This window comes from Rhagoletis pomonella, unplaced genomic scaffold (assembly GCF_013731165.1).
Source record: "Rhagoletis pomonella isolate Grant_MI unplaced genomic scaffold, Rhpom_1.0 Rhpom_scaffold_00005, whole genome shotgun sequence".
NCBI classification, from domain to species: Eukaryota; Metazoa; Arthropoda; class Insecta; order Diptera; family Tephritidae; genus Rhagoletis; species Rhagoletis pomonella.
In genome coordinates, this window is record NW_023458559.1 from 52,630,978 (window position 1) to 52,644,149 (window position 13,172).

Consider the following 13,172-nt stretch of genomic DNA (forward strand, 5'->3'; position numbering starts at 1 on the left):
TCATACCAGTGGGAAATGAAGTCAACTGAATAAAAGTGTAGTCGATTGTTACACAATACGACAAATCAATATGTATGTATGTACAAGTGTGTGCTTTCATATTGAAAAGGATAAAATTAGTAGCTTGTTTTGGACCCATTTTTCACACTCAGCGCACATGGGCATTAAGGCATTAAAACATGCGGGCGCATAAATTGCCAGGCAAAACATTAGCTTGGTGACGGCATAATTCGGAGAGCGGTAACCTAGGAAGCGGTCGAACCTAAAATATGTATTTGCAGTAAATGACAGTAGCATATACTTCCGATCAGTGCTGATGATGCCATTCATATAAAAGGATCGATACTTTTGGGAGGAAAACGTTTTTATAATTTTCGCAATAATTTGCTATCATGGATAAAGGTAGGGATAAAGGAAAGAAAGTTGCGTCAAAATATGTCGAAAAATTTTGTTGTCAAAATATGACGTAATGACAGCGAGCCTTTAGTTTTCTGTTGCACGTACTTTTGTTATGTGAAAAGCGAAAAATTTAAAAAGTTACATTTAACTTCAAAGCGATCTGTGGAATAAGACATGGAGCAAAACAACAAGCAATTTACAAACTTAATCAATAATTATTAAAGACTTTCGGATTTCTTTTTACAATTTTCGCCTAACTTTGTACCCAGCGTGTCGAAATCTGCAACATTGCGCAATTTAAGCTCTCACCTTTTTAATATCCCTTATACAAACAACAAGGAAGCGGCAATGATATTTTCAGTACAATATCAACAACAGCAACAATTACTTGACCTTATTACCAAGCCTCCTGTTTTTAATTTCGTATAAAATTGTTTTGTGTAAACGTTTGCACTTTCGCTTTTGCGGAGCTCCTTCATACTTTCTTCAACCAAAAAACGAACATTGAGTGCCGCCGAATGAAGCTGCTGGCAAAAATTCTTAGCATGCTTTGCCGCTTAAGCATTCTTGCTTATAGTTATTATGGTTGTTGGTGTTGTTTCGACTTCCGCAAAGTTTGCATGAAATCACCTTCGATTGCCTAAGCAAGCAAGCAACCAAGCAAACGGCAAGTAAAAATGAAAACTTTGTCCCAGCCGCCTCGCACGTCTTGCCATGAGCAAGCCGCCGCTGTTTGCATGCCTTTTGAAGGCTAGTTTTAGGCGCATACGCCAAGAATTTGAATTTTCGCCCTTCCCGTCATTGCATTATGTATGCACAAATTGCATTTTGCTACGCTTTCACTTCACTTCCGTTTCGCTCTTATACATATAAATGTAAATATGTATGTATGTTGTATATAGGTACATATAGACACAAACACATTTGGTGCCCAATCGATGAACTCGGCAGGCCAGCCCAAAGCCCACACCCAAATCACATTTTTAAACAAAGTGAAACTTTTATAAATTGATGCAAAGTTTTAGGGACTCCTTTATCGCGTGCCACAGTTTGTGGCATATTCCGCTTTGGCCGCTCGGTTTTGCCATTAGAAAAGAGTCAAGTGATAAATTTCAATACACCGTCATGGATGAGAGCGGAATGCAATTCGTTGCTGCTTTTAATGCTATCTTTCACTAAACATAAGTTTATACATATACAGTGGCGGTCAAAAATGGATGAATGGTGTTTCGTTTTTAATATTTACAATATTTTTCAAGCCAAAATTGTTTTGATATTTTCTTATAAATAAATCGCGTTGATTTTTATTAATTTTTTTTTGCTGACGGCTTTTTCGTTTTTTTTCACATAAATAGCGAAATTTAGGAAAACAGGCCTTGACTTTTTTTTATTTTTATCGCAAAAGATCTTGTGCATATTTTTCCATATAAAATTCATGTTTATATGGAAAAAAGTGCAAAACGATGTCAACAGAAAAAAAATTATTAAAAATCAATGTGATTTTTTAGCCCCTCAAAACTTGCACTTATTTTATTAGAATTTTATAAGCTTGTTAACTGCATACCCCGAAAATTTCTAAAAATTTTGGTTCAACAGCTCGAAATTTAGATAAAAATTTGTGGAATTTTCCTAAGTTCTGTATAAAGCTTGAAAGTGTGATTTATATAGTTTTTGTTAAAGCATGAACCATAAAAAATATCAAAAAAATGTTAGCTTGAAAAACATTAAAAATATTAAAAAACGAAACACCATTCATCGATTTTTGACCGCCACTGTACATATACGTACATACAAATACATTAGTGATGCTTTCATTGGCAGTGGTGGCAAAATTTTTAACAGATCGCACGTTTTACGTTTTCAATGTAAAACTTTACTTTGCTGGAATTAAATCAAAAAGAATACTTTTCTTCTGTGATTATATAATTTTCGTATCTGCTTTTAGGTATTACGTGGTAACCAGCCTTAACTCACTTTCAGAGATGTTGCGCAAGTAAATGCAAGATAAATTTGATAAAGGCGATACCAAAGATGGTCGGCTGCGAATTACTTGACTCGTTCACAAAATTAAGGCGTGATGTGTAAGAGGACATTCGCACTATATATATATATACGTACGTACGTATGTACATACGTACTTCATAGAAATAAGTGAAACTGAAAATTAAAGAAAAGCTACTTTAATTTTAAATAAGCTAACTGAGAAATGGGTTGTGCGCTGCGTTTGGGACCAGCCACGTAAAAACCCCTTCCAGTGAAGAAGCGAAACAATGCTTGGTCGGATGACGAATGACGTTGAGCAATACCACCAGCTCCGAATGGAAAGACCTCTCCGAGCCGTTCGCCACCAAACGGGGCTTCAGACAGGACGACTCTCTTTCATGTGACTTCTTTAATCTGATGTTGGAAATGATAATAAGAGCTGTAGAACTGAACCACGCAGGAACAATTTTTTACAAGAGCGTGCAATTCCTGGCTTATGCCGATGACATCGATATCAGCGGTATCAAAAACCGCGAAGTCTGTTCTGCCTTTTCGAAGTTGGATAAAGAAGCAAAGCGAATAGGTCTGGTGGTAAACGAGGACAAGACGAAGTATCTCCTGTCATCACACAAACAGTCAGCACATTCGCGCCTTGGCACCCACGTTACTGTTGACAGTTATATTTAATTTCGAGAAAGTAGAGAATTTCGTTTACTTGGGAACCAGCATCAACACCGATAATAATGTCAGCATGGAAATCCAACGCAGAATCACTCTTGCCAACAAGTGCTACTTTGGACTGAGTAGGCAATTCAGGAGTAAAGTCCTCTCTCGACGTACGAAAACCACACTCTATAAGTCACTCATCATGCCCGTGGTGGTATATGGCGCAGAAGCATGGACAATGACAACATCCGATGAAACGGCTGTTGGAGTTTTCGAGAGAAAGATTTTGCGGAAGATTTACGGGCCTTACAGCGGCTCCGTTAGCTTGGCCATGTCGTTCGAATGGACTCCGACGCTCCAGCTCTGAAAGTATTCAACTTCTAACCCGCTGGTGGTAGCAGAGGAAGAGGGATGCTCCCACTGCGTTGGAGAGACCAAGAGGAGAAGGACTTGGCTTCTCTTGGCATTTCCAATTGGCGCCAGTTGGCTTAGAAAAGAAACGACTGGCATGCTTTGCTGAACTCGGCCAAAATCGCTTAGGCGTTTATAGCGCCAAATAAGAAGAAGAAGAACTGAGCTAACTAAGATTTGAAGTTCTACTACTTTGTGCTTTACAATCTTCTTATGAATAACATAACCATTCTTGAAACTTTAAAATTTACGTTAATTTATCTTTTCACTTTTTCATTGCGCAATAGGCTAAAATGATCACTTTTTATGTGCAAAATTAAAGAAGGTTTCCAGATCATACTATTTATTTGAACTAAAAACCCTAAGTGCGGCGTAAATTAACCCATTCACGACCAAACACTTTTTTAACCCTACCGCGACCTACAATAATGCAAAAACACAAATATTTACTGTACTACTTAGTCATATATCTATTTGAAAAGTGTCTTCAAGTTTGTTTCTCCTGCTCCTTCTTACTGTTAGTAATTTCAAACAGATGACTTTATTCTTACTTTAGCTCCTTATAAAAAGCGAAACTAATACGCGGAAAATCGTATTTTGGAATAAAGTGAAACACACTCGTAATAGATTAAAGTCTTCCATTTTTTTACTACAAGATCAACAAACTTCAACGACATTTTTAAAGTTTTCACGCAGTAAAAATATCAAATTGAAGGCAATAATTCTTATACCACATTATAAATATTCCAGCGAAAAAAAAAAGTTTGTAAACTTTTTGTGTAAATGTTCTGACTTTTATCTATATCAATAGATTCCATAAAAAAAAAAAAAATATGAATATATATATATATTTTAATCGCCCGCATTAATTTTATAAACTGGACTTAGTTAAAACTTTACTAGCGCAATTAATCACGCAAAAAATTTGACAATAACACTTTGATAAATTGATTCTGGCTGAAGCTTTTCAAGCGGTAAATCACATTTCAAACAAACAAGCTTTTTTAATAAAATCCTTCACAAAAAATAGGGATAGTTATTGACTCTAGCATGTCATCAATGACGAGAGAAATTTATATTTAAATCTTTTAATTACATGCTAGCGGCCTCAGCCCCTTACCCACAAAAGCGGCAATAATTTTTTTTCTATCGCAGCACCTTTCTGATATCTCTTTTAAATTAGCAATTTTTTATGAAATGTGCAGTTGTAGCTGAGTAAATCTTTTCCCCACAGATAGACAAATTTGGGGAAGATAATATCAAAAAGTTAAAAATCCCAAAGTAATTTTAAATGATTTCTTAATATCTTTTAAACACATTGCATTTCAATATTTGGAAAAATTTACTAAGTATAGTCTTATTTGTACATGCAGTTAAAGAAAATACATGAAAAGGTTAGATTTTTTTAAATTCAAAAAATATCAATATTTCATAAATGGTGAAACTTTTACCTGAAACCGTTTTTTTCATCCAACCAAAAACCTTTTTGTGCAAAAGGGGAAATATACCACACCAGCTTGCTGGCTCCATCAGGAAGATCCACATTGGAACCCTCCAAGACGTCGCAGAGAGTTTTCAGGACGCGCAGAAGGGAAACCACTACTCGTGGAAAATAGTCTTCCTGGCAAAACTGGAATTGAGAAACGCCTTTAATAGCGTTAAATGAACTGACATAATCGAGGCCTAGAGTCCCGCTATCACGTACTCAGCCAGTTGATGAAGGTAATACGCAGTTACTTGAGTGACCGCATGCTCCTAAATGAAACAAACGATGAAGTCATGACAAAGGCGATAACTTCGGGGGCAGCCCAAGGCTCTATACTGGGCCCGACCATTGCAACATAAATTCGACAGAATCTTAGAAATATACGTGCCAGAAGATATTTAGTCGGTTTCGCAGATAATGTCGCAGCTGTAATAAAGGCCAGGGAAACTGTAGAAACCCAAAGGGAACTCAACCAAGTCATGCTACGCATCAAAGAGTGGCTACATAACCAACGGTCTAACGCTTGTCACCGAAAAAAACAGAAATACTCCTGTTACCACGAAGACACATTCCTGTTGAAGTTTGAATGAGAGTCTGTGACATAGTAACTCTCTCCAAGAAATCTGTGAAGAACTTAGGACTAATATTGGACCCCAAGTTGACATAATGGGCGCAAATATAGCACACAGCTAAGAAAGCACAACTGATGGCAAACATTGGAGTACCAAAATAGAGCAAGAGAAAACTCCTAATGGACACAACCACGTAAATCCTTCTCTATGGCAGCCAAAGCTATGGTCCTCAACGCAAGAGAGTCTTAGGGCCTGGAAAGACCCCTGGACCTCTACCCCGAAGTAATGCGAAAGCGGTTCCTGGGTAAGGGTAGCGAAGAGTCCAGAGAGAGGGGTTTTTAGTGGCCACATCACATACGTAACAGCGACGGCTGTCATAGATCCGAAGGGATTTTTCGCCCCCTCTTCCGCAAAAAAAGTTCAATTTGTGGTACTTGTTCCTTTTGTTTTTTAAATTTTTAAGATTCGAGGTTTACCAAGGCATTTTGTGAATTCCGGACTGGAGCACAGAAAGTATTTAAAAAAAATACTTTAATTGCTACGTGTGACTGCAAATTTTGTTTCATTTCATGTAGAATTTAAATCACTACTTACGTTTTACGTGTTTTTCAAATAAGTTGTTTTGATTATAGTTGCGCAGAAAACGTACCTGAAAATAAAAAAGAAAGAAAAATATTAGAGCGGATTTAAGGGAGGAGAGATGCGACTTTCGATTTACATGCAATGCGAATATGCCTCTTCTAGCGTTTCTTTCTTTTGAAAGGTGTGCTTCTGTTCATTTTAATAAATTAAGAGTTTTCATATGCATCCTTGTAGATGTGTGACTGAATTTTGTGCACACTTAATAATAAAAAATGTGTTATTGTGCAAGTTCGAGAGAATTGGGCCAGACTTCAGCTGCTTTACAAATGAGCAGTACAACAGGGCCCGAATCGCGGCATTCGATATCGAACGTAACTCGAATCGAAATTTGATTTTGAGATCACGGCATTCGATAGCGAGTATGCTTCGCCCATTTAACTTGTATTGTGAAGAACACAGCTGTTATTTTGTTAGATTCGATTCGAAACGAGTAATCACTCGATAACGGATGCCGCGATTCGGGCCCAGTTTTATGTCGCTTTCAAATAGCACATAAGTAATTTTGCTGATGAGCTTTTTCTGCACTTTCAGGCATTCGACGGCCTGTTTCTGTTTTACGATCTGCATTTACGGCCCGACAACAAAATGCCACGCGCAAGCATACTTGACTGCAGCGGCCCCCCGTGTGCACATTGGCAAATAAAAAAACAGTGAAGAAGCTTTGACTTCGACTTTGACGTCAGCGCAAAGGTAAATTTGTGTGAATGGCGAAAAAAGGCAGCACAGTGGGAGTCACAAAAATAGATGAAAGCACTCAGCATGTACTAAAACTTTATGCTTACTTTTCTGTAATGAATACTAAAGCACACAACAAATGATATAAGTAGATGAAACAACGATGGACGGTACTTCAGGTATTTAAATGGTAACCCTGCAGGGAACCGCGGACTAGTGAATCAAATTTCTAGTTCCTTACTAGGTCTTTATCGCCAAAAAGGAACTAGTCCAATAGGAACTAGATCCCCACCAGTCCAAAATCGGCGAAAAGTGGTACTTTTAAGAAACTAATTTTTTTAATTTTTTTCCCCTACCAATCTATATCTAAAGTGACGAATTTAGAAATGGTTCGGAACTATAGAAAAAGGGATGCAGAACGAACTAGATCCTATTTGTCGAATTTAGAACTATTTCGGAACTATCGAATAAGGGATGCAGCGGGGGGCTTGTTTATTTTACATAGATATGTGTTCGGCGGCTTTTTCGTTCAAATACGCTTCTATTCTATGCTTCGCAGATGCTATTTCATAGTTTGGTAATACAAAACAAAGCTTTGTGTTAACATATTAACATCTTGGGGCCGTCAGGAATCTAACCAACAACAGCGAGCACCTCTGCAAAGTCGGCTACAGCCAAAGGTATGTAAACGTACATTTCTTACAATCATTCAAACAAATTTAATTTCAAATTGATAAAACGTTTTTTTGAAAATAATGTAAAATTGCACACGGAAGAACCGAAAAGATTGAAAAATCATGATACTTTTTTCTTTCGTCTGTCGATTTTAGAACTGGTTCGGAACTATAGAATTTAGGACTAGTTCGGAACTATCGAAAAAGGGATGCAGCGGGGGGCAATTGACACTTCCTAGGACATCGCCATGTTAAATTCGCCAGTTGCTTGCATGCAAAAGAGATTTATCGCGAACCAGTACTGGGTCTAAATGTACTAGAAGCGCCCCAGTTCAGAACTAGAGATTTTCCCCACAGGGAATAACCGTGATGCGGAGAAATTTAAAAATGCAAATACGACAAATATTTCATGCCAATGATTTAGTCAACCGCCAGTGGTTATGGCCTGTTCAAAAAAGATTCCACTTACACATATACACTGGCTTAACTTGTCCATATAAGGCTAACTAAAATCATCACAACTGCCGCAGAGCATTATTTTATGCACACACTCATAACATATGCAAAATAAATAAAAACAAAATTGGCCACTAAGACGCGCGCATTAGAAACGAATGTGAAAATCTACTATGACGTCAAAAAGTATATTTTTGGGGATATCAATTCGTTAGTAAAGCCACTCGCCACCGGCCACACTACCACATTTGCATTTATTAAAGCTCGCACATTCATATTCCAGCCGCCTGCTTTCGTTCACTCAATTTTATTCGAACTCATTCGTGCCAATATGCTGCATTATGAATGAGTGACATATAGAGATTATGTGCATAAAAACACTCCCATATATGTACAAATGTTTGCAAAAAATTATCCTTCGTTTTGTTATAAGTTTGCGTATATGAGCGGGAATGATGAAGAAAGACGTTAGCAGTTTTGTTGTGGGGAAAATCGTCCTATCGAAGAAGAATTCTGTGGGAAATATTATTTACACATCGCCAGGGAGATGGGGCACTGGCGGATAGAAAGACTACTGCCGAAAATATTTTTGAAAATTTTAATTGAATTGAATTGATAAAATGAATGAAATATTACACAACGAGTATCAAACAACACAAAAATGCCTTTAAGGTGCAGTGAAGCACGCCGGGTATTTGCTAGTAGTAAATAAAATATAAGAGAGCTTTCTACTGCTACCCTGTATCACCTATTAAAACTTGCCAAATTTTAACTGCATTTTTTTTTTTTTTTTGTAAGGAATAAGCGAGTGAACAATATCATATAACGGTAAGATATGTATTTGACAAAAATACAAAGGCATTGTGTGTCGCACCTTTAAGATATCGCTGAAAATTTCCTATCGTCTCCCCTTCCCGAAATTCTGGCTACGCCACTGCACATCACAAATTGATTGATGCAGATATAATTATTTTGAAAACTGGCAAGCTAGAGAGGGTGGATCAGTCTAATGTATATGTAATAACCGATGTGGAAAGTTGAACGCCTTCGTGATCTAAAATAACATCGAAATGCTATTATACACACAAATTTAATTATGTATATACATATTTACATACATACATGTGTCTGATTGTCGCGGGGTTTTGACTCTATCAATCCTGTTTTGATGAACATTAATGTACTATGTGCGTACGCATGGCTTATCAACACATCCTGCATGAGGTAGACAGTATCATTTATAATTGATCAACTAATTATAAGCAGACAATTTAACGATGGGCTTTACAACGACATAAACATAGTGCAGCGAATTAAAATATCGCGGCTACGCTGGCTTGGTCAAGTCGTACGATTGGATAGAAAAGCTCCAGCTCTAAAGGTATTCAACGCGGCTCGCGAAAGACGAGGTGGAAAAGGATTTAGCTTCACTTGGCACTGAAGAGAAATGACTGACATACTGTGTTGGACTCAGCCAAAATCGCTTACGCGGTTAGAGCGCCAATAAAGCGGAAAAGAAGAATTGCCAATGATTGGAAGTTAGTTAGTTTTTACGATTCTTCTTCTTCAGAAACATTAATGTTATTAGATTACGCGAATTTTACCAAAAACGATCCCAATTACCCTTAAAATTACACTTTCCATACCCTACGATATCCGACCGTCAAATGCGCAAAAAATTAAACGTTCTATCTGCGTGCAAAGCTGACACCACTTCCGATAGCATATTTTTCTCCAAAGTTGCTCATTTCCCACCCTCCTCCATGCAGCCTTTTATTTCTAATTTGTTAGAGGAAGTATTACACAAATTATCTAAAAAAGTATTTCACGCTTAAGCTATACGATGCGTATTAATTTATCTTCATTATATTATTTCAATTTCCAACGACCTTTGCTTTACTTCCGCAGCAGGCAGGCAGCAAGCGAAACTGTTGGGAGTGCATATTTTTAGGCAGTCTCGCTAGCTCTTCGTGCACAAGTCAATGCTTTCAAATGCAGACAATTTATTGCCACTTTCAATACCGAGGAAATAGCATTTTGAAATGAATCGTTTGCACCTGCTGCTGCTGGCCGCAAGCAAAGCTTTTGTCTGTTCGTAAGGAATTAGTAGTGCAATGTGTGTGTGTGTGTGTGAATATTAAATACCCTGCAGTGAAAAATTATCAATTGTTAAAACTAACCAACTTATAGTTAGCTTTTTGGCGAGATTTCGATTAATACCTCACTTTTAATTAGCTATGACAAAACCAACTTAAAGTGAATTGTAAAGTCGTGCAGGAGTCATGCAGACGCAATCGGGAGTTGGTTTTCTTTACAAGTTTCTATTAAATATCCTCATACAAAAATTACTTTCAATACACTTTTTTTCTGAACTTCGCAGATTCTTTTTCATATTCAGGACAAATAAAAGGAAGATCGAAATTTTATACTATCACGGTGTTCGAATATGGGGCCACCCAGAGCAGAATATGTAAACAAATATGAAATGTAATAAAATAAAGTAAATAAATAAGTAAATAAAAAAGTAAAAAAACAGAAAAATATTTTGTTTTTCTTATTGATATTTTATGTCCAAAAGTAGTTAGTTACAAGTTAGTTGACATGTAATGCAGAGGTATCCAGGTCTGACTTTTTTGCGGCCGTAGCCCCACAAAAGTAGTTAGCTTTTTTCGAACAAAATACACAGTTAATAGTTAGCACTAGTGTTCGCGTAAACAGACTAAAGTTAGGTATAAGCTAACGTCACTCCCTGCAGGGTAATGACAGCGTAGGTAAGAATGCGAGTGTTATTGTAAGTAATCTGCCAGCATTTGCAAATTATGGTGCTATGATAATGGAGCGTTTACAAAGATCTCGTGGATTGTAATAGGTACTTTATTTGTTAAAAAAAATTTAATATGTTTAAAAATAATTATGTATCATTGGCGCTCATTTATTTTTGCCAAGAGTTTAGTCGAACTATCTATAATATAATCTACATATATACATATGTACATAATCTATGTACATATATACATATATTATACGCGAAGGGATTTTTTGTCCAGGAAATAAAAATTGATTGTCAAATTAAAGCACATGGCCTGTAGATGTGTGAACTAGTTTTGTTTTTTCAAAAAGAGTTGCCACCTGTTAGACAAATAAACTCAAATAATTTAATAATCAATGCCATCAGATCCGTAAAAAGCGAGATGTCAAATTAAAGGACTTCGGTTGTAGATGTGCACTATGGTTTGCATTGGCATTAAGGAATTAGGTTATAAAAATATGTATCACCATATGGGTGAGTTATAAAAGGTAGTAGTTTGTAAATATTTTGAAGAGGGTTGCTACCTGTTTGCAAAGTCGAATTTAGTAAGCTTATATACAATGAAATATTAAACTATGTCAAACGAAAGAGTGTTAGAAATCTTTAGTTCGAACATTAAGAACATTTAGGGGGTTGCCACGTGTTTGAAAAATCAAATTCAACTTATTTTATCAGTTATTAAAATATGTATGTATCACAATTGTTGAGGGAGGATATAAGAGAAGTGTTTAGCTCGAAACTACTTATGAATAGGGTTGCCACCTGTTTAATAAGTCGAAGTTAATTATTTGAAATATAAAAATACGGGTTTCAAGCGAGAGAGTGATAATAAATCTTTAGTTAGAACATCTAGAATGTTTGTATATAGGGTTGCCACGTGTTCATAAAGTGACATTAAAATTATTTAATAAGTTGGATAAGTTGGTTTAAAAAGACTTTATTTTTGAACTGCACACACAATGTTAGACGAAAGAGATTTAAGATTCTAGTGGGAAAATATTTTTTGGAGGATTTCCACCTGTTCGAAAAGGGAAAGTTTGTTAACTTATAGTATAAAATATTAAACTATGAGTGTGAATCTAAAGAGATTAATAAAAGCTTTAGTTTGAAAATATCTTTTATAAGGCTTGCCACCTTTTCGAATGGTAATATTATACGAGAAGGCCTTTTTGGTGAAGATCATTATACTTGCACCGCTTCTTTCGAATTTCAAAAATGAGAGATCAAAATAAAGACCTTCTTGGCCTGTAGATGTGCGAGAAAGTTTGAATTTAGAACTTTTTTTTTATCGGTACAGGGTGATTTGATTGGACAGGGTGGCGAGACTGAACTCTCTTCATTTAGAAACTGCTGCACAGATTTAGATGAAATATTGCACTCGGATCGCTTATAAGTCTGGCTAACATTTGAAAGAGTTTGCAGATTTTTGAAATTCAGTTATTGGCTTTTTAACGCCACGCAGTTTCACTTTTTACTGGAATTTTTGGTGTGTCTCTTGATGTAGTCAAACAAATGGAGGAGCTGCAATATAACACTGCGTCCCAACGCGAAACTGGTTTTTGCAAGAGATATTCTTGGAAATTAGCTATTGCCGGTCGTTATGCTAAGGTAGCTAACTACTACAAAAGAACTAAACTTCTACTGTCATTTGGATATTCTGCTGACCAATAGTGCAATTCTGAATCTAGTTTAAACCACATTTCATATTATTATCTCTAGTTAACAACTTTTTTGTTATTAAGTGATTGTGTATCATCGTTAACAATATTTGTCATTGTTTACTGTTAACAAACATAGTCAGTAAGAGTTAGAGGATCACATAATCGTTAGTGCAAACAGCAAAATAGGTTAAGTAACTTAACAACTTTTGTCATTGCTAACATTTATAGAATCGTATTACTGGCATCGAACTTGGGTCCTACCAAGTGGTAGTATCCCCTAAAATTAGTCGGTTACGAAAGTTGTCAAATATGACGTTTGAGCCAAGTATGTAATCTTTGAATGGAAAATTGAATTTGACCAAAAAATAAAACCAAAAGCTCTCTTTGTCATTCCACTTTAAGCACTCCACTAGTCATTCTTTGTGAATATGTATGTTCTGCATTTTACGACTTCCCCAACAAATCTGTCTACAAACAAGTATATATATGTACCTACATATATATAAAGAAATGGTTTAAGGTCAAAAACTCACAACCTCGAATGGGAAATATTTCAAGCAACAGTGCGTAAGGGAACGGTATTTAAAGCCGCTAGCACAACCTTTAATTATGGCTACCATAGTGGAGGCGCTTGAAAACACGAAAAGTAAAGGCATACAAAATACAATCCGTATGCGTGTTTGTATCCTTTACTGACTACGATGCCAAAAGCTGACAACATTTTCACCTTAACTAATC

At 36.3% G+C, this 13,172-nt stretch overlaps 1 protein-coding gene across 1 annotated transcript in view; it reads right to left on the minus strand.

Annotated features, from left to right (window-relative positions):
- LOC118739191 overlaps nucleotides 1-13,172 on the minus strand; it is a 282,485-nt gene that overhangs the window by 118,562 nt on the left and 150,751 nt on the right. The gene's annotated exons all lie outside the window — the stretch shown is intronic.